Genomic DNA, 8,412 nt, shown 5'->3' with positions numbered 1-8,412 from the left:
ATCAAAACAAAAATCTAAAAGTCCCCAAGCAAAGAAACTAGGCAGAATTTGTGGTTGTTGCAAGAAATCTGATTCCAAAAGTTGTAATTTTGAACCCATTTGAATTGTTTTGAGCCTTTGAGACCCATTCTTTCTAACCCTATCCAAAAGCCCACATTACAGTCCAAAGAAAGAACTTCCGACCAATCTTTGAAAAATTTCAAGTCAAGCAAGTGGAGGTGATTCATATCAGGGGCAACACTTTGACCCAAGCAGGAAAAAATAATGATGAAAATGAGAGAGATATTGGTGAAAACCCTCACGGGCACCATAAGGCGACGGGAGCTGAGAGAAATCGAAAATGAGAGTCTTATTGGTGCAAACCCTCACGGGCACCGTACGGCGAAAGTGAGTTGAGAGATGAACAAATGAGAGATGCTTGCTGGTGAAAACTCTTCAGGGCACCGCAGCCCGAGCAAGGTCAAGGTTTTGGCGAAAAAATCAGGTTGTGGAATTCCGGAGCAAAGTATGGCAACTGAAAGTTGATTGGTTGGACAGATTGAGCTGATTAATCCGAAATACCTGTCATGATCATTGGTACCAGCTGTTCCACTCAGATAAGTTTCTTTTCTTTCTCCCTTTTAGCAGTCATCCGGTTTTGGATTCTTCTTATCCTTAACTCGCAAAGTCATTGCATTTCATTTTCTTTTGGGTTTTATTCCTCTAAGATGTTTCAATGTCGATTTTGTTTGAGCAATAAAGAAAGAGTTTCAAAGCTCACTACCAACTTCCAAAATTGCGAAGCACAGTTTGGTTAGAACATACCAAAGACAGTATGATGTAAAGCAGGATATAAGAGGTCACCAGAAGTTTCATCGGTGAAATACTTTGGCAATTTCAAGGGAGATGCAAAGGTTCAGATAAAGGGGCCAGAGGTGTAAAACAAAAGTATGGGTATAGAACACTCGGGTCGTCAAAGGTCATGGGGTTTGAAAGTCAGACAGAAAGTCAAGCGGTTCTTAGCCAGTTCAGAGGAAGACAATCAAAACAAAGTACGGCAGCGGAGAGACTTTCAGCAAAGAATGCCATCAACTAACCACCACATTTTAAACTGACAAGATTTTTCTTTGATTGAAACAGGGGCAAAAAATTTTGGTTGTTCTGGGGAAATCCTCCGCAAGGGAAAGGCAAGAACTAGGCAGGTTTGATTTTGATTCTCAGGTCTTGCATGTTTTAGATAGGATTCAATTAGGAGTTTTCAGGACCCTCCTGGAAAATGGGACCTAGTTTAAAATTCAAAACAATCATGAATAGCATAGAGGAAGGTAAGTTGGTTTCAAAGTTTGCATGTTTTAGATAGGATTCAATTAGGAGTTTTCAGGACCCTCCTGGAAAATGGGACCTAGTTTAAAATTCAAAACAATCATGAATAGCATAGAGGAAGGTAAGTTGGTTACAAAGTTTGCATGTTTTAGATAGGATTCAATTAGGAGTTTTCAGGACCCTCCTGGAAAATGGGACCTAGTTTAAAATTCAAAACAATCATGAATAGCATAGAGGAAGATAAGTTGGTTTCAATGTTTGCATGTTTTGGATAGGATTCAATTAGGAGTTTTCAGGACCCTCCTGGAAAATGGGACCTAGTTTAAAATTCAAAACAATCATGAATAACATAGAGGAAGGTAAGTTGGTTTCAAAGTTTGCATGTTTTAGATAGGATTCAATTAGAAGTTTTCAAGACCCTTCTAGAAAATGGGACCTAGTTTAAAATTCAAAACAATCATGAATAGCATAGAGGAAGGTAAGTTGGTTTCAAAGTTTGCATGTTTTAGATAGGATTCAATTAGGAGTTTTCAGGACCCTCCTACAAAATGGGACCTAGTTTAAAATTCAAAACAATCATGAGTAGCATAATCTAGTATAAATGTATCCCAAAGGAATATAAGTTGGCTTCAAAGTTGCAGGTTTAAGATAGGATTCAATTAGGAGTTTTCGGGACCCTTCTAGATAATGGGATGTAGTTTTAAAATTCTTAGTAATAGTTGGTAACATGATTCAGTTTAACACTCACATATGTGCCCAGCTACCAAATAAGGGCAGAAATTTTCTTTGTTTTGTCTATTTTTGTTGAAATCAGGTACCCAGTTGGAGAACAGGGAGAATACAATTCAAGCTCAGTAGTCAGGCGCCCACCTGGAGAGCACGGGAATACAATTCAAGTTTAGCAGTCAGGAGCCCGCCTGGAGAACAAGAGAATACATTTCAAGTTAGCAATTAGGAGCCCGCCTGGAGAGCATGGGAATACATTTCAAGTTTAGCAGTCATGAGCCTGCCTGGATAACATGGGAATACATTCTAGTTTAGCAATCAGGAGCCCACCTGGAGAGCATGGGAATACATTTCAAGTTTAGCAGTCAGGAGCCCGTCTGAAGAGCATGGGAAAACATTCAAGTTTAGTAATCAGGAGTCCGCCTGGCGAGCATGGGAATACATTCAAGTTTAGAAATTAGGAGCCCGCTTGGAGAGCATGGGAATACATTCAAGTTTAGCAATCAGGAGCCCATCTGGAGAGCATGGGAATACATTTCAAGTTCAGCAATCAAGAGCCCGCCTGGAGAGCATGAGAATATATTTCAAGTTCAGCCGTCAGGAGCCCGCCTGGAGAGCATGGGAATACATTCAAGTTTAGCAGTCAGGAGCCCACCTGGAGAGCATAGGAATACATTCAAGTTTAGCAGTCAGGAGCCCGCCTGGAGAGCATGGGAATACATTCAAGTTTAGCAATTAGGAGCCCGCCTAGAGAGCATAGGAATACATTTCAAGTTCAGCAGTCAGGTGTCCACCTGGAGAAAGGGGCAACATCTCAAAATACAGTTCAGTAGTTAGGCATCCACCTGGAGAAAGGAAAAACATCTCAAAGTGTAGTTAGCAGTCAGGCGTCCACCTGGAGAAAGGGAAAACATCTCAGATTACAATTCAAGGCGGCAACAAAGGGATCTCACCAGGAGAATACAAGTCAGCATGGCAACAAGAACCACAAGAGCAAGTTTGAATATATAGATAGGATTTTTAGTAAAGCATAGATCATAGTCTAGTCTAGCGTCTTTTTATTTTGACATGGTGTAATAAGGGGGTTCAGTAAGCAGTAGCAGCAGCAGCAACAGTGAAATCACAACTTCATGGTAGCCCCAGCTACTAGACATTCCTGAACTACACTGACCTGATTCCTTTTTAGCCAAGGATATGCAGGCAACCTCAGAAGCAGGGTGCGGTCAACTCTTTCAAAAATGCTTCCCACGGAGTATTCAAACTGACAAAAATTGCTCGTATCCACTCATTTTATCTTTGCCCGAAAATTCTTTGTGTTTCCCAGCAAAGAGGGGCAGCTGTGAGCACGTGATTTTTTCTCTATATGAATTACTCCCATAAATTCAAAACAAAATAATTTCTTTCAGTGTTTGCAATTTTTGTGGATTTTCGTGGCATTTTCTGTTAATTGTTTGCATTTTTGTTTGTGCATTTTAATTAGTGAAAAATACAAAAATGTGTTGCATGTGCATTTAGGAGTTAATTTTGTATTTTAAGAATTATTTAGTAATTAAGTTGTTCTATAAAAAGAAAATCACAATAATAGTCATTTCACACACATTAACTCTAATTTTTGATTTTCATGTAGTTTTTATTTAATTTATTAGTGGTGTTAATTATCTAGGATTAGTTAGTATTTTTAATGAGTTAGTTTGGTTTTTAATTTAATTTAGGATTTTTTTTTAGTTTTAATTTTCAAAAAAAAAGAGAAAAGAAAGGAAACTAAAAGAATTAATGGGAAATGAGAATAGAATTGGGCTACTCTTTAAGTCCAAACTCTCAGGCCCAAACGCAAACCACCCCTAACCCACAGCCCAGTCGCCCCACCCAGTCCAATCTCGACCATAGCCAAAAACGACCTCGTTTAACCAGTGTTCAATCCCAGCCGTCGAGGTTTCTCGATCAAACGGCTGGGAACACGGGGTCCCTTAGTATATAAGTGTCCTAATGCCCCTATCCACCCCGTCTCTCACCTCTCACATGGACCCCTCTCAAAAACCAGGAATAAAACCTAAATTGCCTCCTTTGAACCCCCAACCCCAGACCATGGCGGCGTCACTGCCAATCGCCACCGGTACAACACCAAATGTTCTTCTCACTTCCCTCTCTCCAGATCCTCAAACACTTCTCCTCGAATCCACCCAGAACCTATCAAATTTCAAATCGAAATCTGAAACCCTAACCAGCCGCCCTGAAATTTCAATGTGTTCCGGTGGCGGCGCCCCCACCTTTCCCCACCAAATCGGCACCCTAGTGCCTCTTCGACCCCCTCTCCCCAAATCTGTGACCAGCTCCCCTCGAATCTGTCTGGAACTCATCGAATGTTGAATATGAAGCCCGAGCTTTTGAATCCAAATCCAAACCCGTACATGCAGAGTTGTCCTTGATAAAGAACAAGTACTTGACGTTATTTAGGAGTGCCAAGCCCCAGGTTCGAGTTTTAGTCGGTGAGTCCTTCCTTCATTTCTTGGTTCACCTCTCCTCCTTTTTCTGGTCAATTCAATTGAAATTGGGTTAATTGTGTTGTTTGAGAGTTGGTCATGTTCTTGTGCTCTTCGTTAAGTTTTATTTTCCCAAATTGGTTTCTTTACCTGTTTTGATCTATTAAGCACGACTTTGTTAGTACCTCTGTTTAATTATTCCAAACCCGCTTAGGGTTGATTTTGCAGTGTCAACTTTGTTATTATTAATCTTATCTCTTTTTAATTCATAACTGTCAAGGTAATAGTCAACACAGAGTCAAATTGTTTATTCGTGTTACTGTCACTTAGTTTTGTTGGGGTTTTGGGTCAGAATTTGAGTTTCTGAATGTTCATTTGGATTGATTTGGAACCAGCCTTGGGTTTGAGTCATTTATGACCCAATTCAAGATGCCCGATTGTTTTGAGCCCAAGTTTGTTTGGTTAGCAAGGTAAATAACAAGGGCATGGGGGGTAGTTTGGGTATTTGGTTGAGGAAATCTTTCTGATAACAGAAATAGGAAGCTTCTAGTAGGTGTTTTAATTTGAATTTCATATTGTTAACAAGTCAAAATTTTAGGGATATCTAAGCTAAAAGCAAATTTGAAAAGGGCTTAAAGGGTAGAACTAAAATCTGAAAGGTTGCCCTATTTGCTTGCCTATAAAGGCACCTTTTCTTTCCTTAGAAGGCAGACTTGAAGAGATAAAATTCTGAAAATATTCACGGCTGAAACTCTGAACTTGTTCCATTGATTTCTCGGCTTTGAGTGTTGAAGTTTTCAGTGATTGAAATATTTTCTGATTCTTTCCATGTTTGAGATGGCTTAAATTTGGATTTCTTAAAGTTTTGGGTTGAATTCTATTGGGTAGTTACTGTTCCATTGGCTTTCGTTGGCCATTTTTGCTGTTTTATTGAGTTTGGGTGTTGAATCCTGTTGTTGCTCTACTGTTGTAGAACACGGACCCCTACATTTTGATTTCTTTTTAATTTCCAGGTATTGTTCATTCCTTTGACCTATGAAATGAAGAAGCCAAGTATTTGTTTGAAGTTGGAAATACATGAGAATTAGTTTTCAGCATATGTTTTGTTTTCTACACTTCTGAAAATCATCCCATTTCAATTTTGAGATCATTTGTAGTGTTAAACGAATCAGGTGTTCCAAATTATTAGTGATTTGCATGAATCTTAATGTTCAGATTTGTATAAAAGGACTCCAAAGGACTATTATAGTGTAACGTGGATTAGAATGCTTAAGCTTTGGGTATTTTTTTTGCTTATTATCTGTTGATATCAACATCATTAGTATGAGTTCCATTTGAAGGGTGTAATTCAGACTCTTATTGTTTCTTAGATTAACCTATAGGATTGATATTTACCATTCACATGTCTTGAGCAAAAATGCCCAAATAGCATGAAACTGTCTGTTAAAGAACAGCTCCAAAAATCTGAGTTAAGCATATGGTTACTCGATGCTTGTTTAATTCTGAATCTCAAATGCTTCTATGTTCGTCCCTATTGTAATAGTTAAAACAGAAGATAAATGGGAAATTTGTATGCATGTTTCATGAGACTAATTTTAATTCCATGCTTGCTAAAATAAAATCAGATTTTCTTTCAGTTAGTTAATTTTTGCCAATTATTTTAAGCCATGGATTAAGTTGTTCACACGGCTCAATGCTCCATGGTGATATTATGTTGATCATCGTTTTTAGCTAACTAGACAAGCTTGGCAATCTTAGGGCTGATAAATTTGGGCCTGAATCTGAAAGCTTGTCCAGAATTAGAATTCTGCATATGGCGTTGAGGAATTTTTGAGTGAAGGGTGATGCTAGTCAATTGAGACTCTTTTTACTACTTAATACATAGCAGACTTTCATCAATCATAACTCAATTCCCGTCTTCTATAGTGTGAATTCTGATCCCGAATAACTAAATAGCGTCAGTGAGGATGCCCATGCCCAGTCCCAGTAGCTTCTCTTTCAGCTTCTTAACCGCGTGAGGCCTTTGGAGAAGCAAGTAATCCATTTCTATCTCTTTCCTCAGGTATTAAGGTTCCTGCCCTTCTTGTGTCATGGGCTTAGGTCTTCTTATCCAAGAGGACACTTTAATCTTGCTTTAGAGGCCCGTTTGGGTTAGCTCAATGTCGTTGGTCCGTTTCCCTTGAGTGTTGATTCGTGGGTGTCAAATTTGGCTCAGGCCTTTAGCATTATATATATTTTGAACTACTGGGGGTTGATTCTTTTCCTTAATCAATTAGACTCTTTTGATATTTTGAGGTGTGTCATTCAAACCAATAACAACTTATGGCCCTCGTGTGTTAATTTAGAAATGCTCTAATTAGAGTAAGTTGAGGTGCGACATGCCAAACAAAAATGACAATTGCATGGCCCACGTCTAATTAATTTTGTTTACCCTTAGAACTCGAGGCGTGCTATTTAGTAAATTTCATGGCCCTCGCAAAGTTGCAAACGCGAAATTGCTTTAGGCGCGTTAATTTAATAATATTATTTTTCTAAATTCGGGTGCGCATTTATGTGACCCAAATCCAAATCACAACGATGTTAAAATATGTCAAAGACCACGGGTGCATGTATGTGACGTGGTTTGAGACGTGTTTTAATGACGTTGTAATTTTCTCTAAAAAATGAATAAAAGCGGTTAAAAAGTTAAAATTTGCACGTAGTTCATAATTATTTAAAATCAGATAATTAAGCCAAATATAATAGTTGAACGACCGTGCTAGAACCATGGAACTCGGGAATGCCTAACACTTTCTCCCGGGTTAACAGAATTCCTTACTCGGATTTCTGATTCACGGACTTTTAAACAGAGTCAATCTTTTCCTCGATTCGGGATTCAGCCAGTGACTTGGGACACCATAAATCTCCCAAGTGGCTACTCTGAATCTTTAATAAATAATCCCGATTCGATTATCCTTTAATTGGAAAAACTCCTCTTACGCCCTTTCCGGGGGTGTAGGAAAAAGGAGGTGTGACAGCCTTGATATTTATAAATGAGGATATTGCTTCCCCGGATTGAAAATAAATGTATAAATGATGACAACTAATTTGGAAATTTTCCTATGAATAAGAGAATTATTTACTTGCTTCATGCTATTGAGTTACAACCATTTTTTTATAAAAACCCTCGATTTACTATATTATTGATATATTATTATTAGACCACTAGTAAGTGTCGAAGTCGACCTCTCGTCTCTACTTCTTCGAGATTAGACGGGATATTTACTGAGTACACGTTGTTTTTGTACTCATGCTACACTTGATGTGCATTTTTGTTGCACATGCACATATACCCCTAGCGGCCTAATGGGTGTAGCAGCATGGATGATACGACGACTTAGGTGAGCTGCATCTCTCGAGGCGATCCGGAGTCGGCATAGTCTCTTTTAGTGTATAGTATTTACCTTCTGTCCAATTTGTATTCCGGACAGTTATTGCACTTCATTTGATTTTCTAGAAATAGCTCATGCACTTGTGACACCGGGTTTTGGGATGATTATGGAATTATTAAATATTAAGTTTGTTAAAGACATCATCTTATTTCAATAAATTTCACTATTTATTATTTAATGTATAAAAGGAATGATTTCAATGAATACTAAAATAGAAATTTAATTAACTTCTTGGGGTTGGCTTGCCTGGCAGTGGTGTCCGACACCATCACGACCCTTAGTGGATTTTGGATTGTGACTGAATTCTTCAGTCAAAGTGCTTGAGTTTGCAGATAATTCCTTAGAATGGCCACACAAATTTCTGATTATATGATATGAGAATCAAATTTTGCTAAGAAAAAAAGAAGAAGTCAAAACCCTCTGCTATGGCAGAGAGAAAAGAAGCGTTCTTTTCTTTGAAAGAGGGAAAGAGA

The sequence above is a fragment of the Nicotiana tabacum genome, chromosome 7, assembly GCF_000715075.1.
Source record: "Nicotiana tabacum cultivar K326 chromosome 7, ASM71507v2, whole genome shotgun sequence".
Lineage (NCBI taxonomy): Eukaryota > Viridiplantae > Streptophyta > Magnoliopsida > Solanales > Solanaceae > Nicotiana > Nicotiana tabacum.
Note: the sequence above shows the minus strand (reverse complement) of the source record.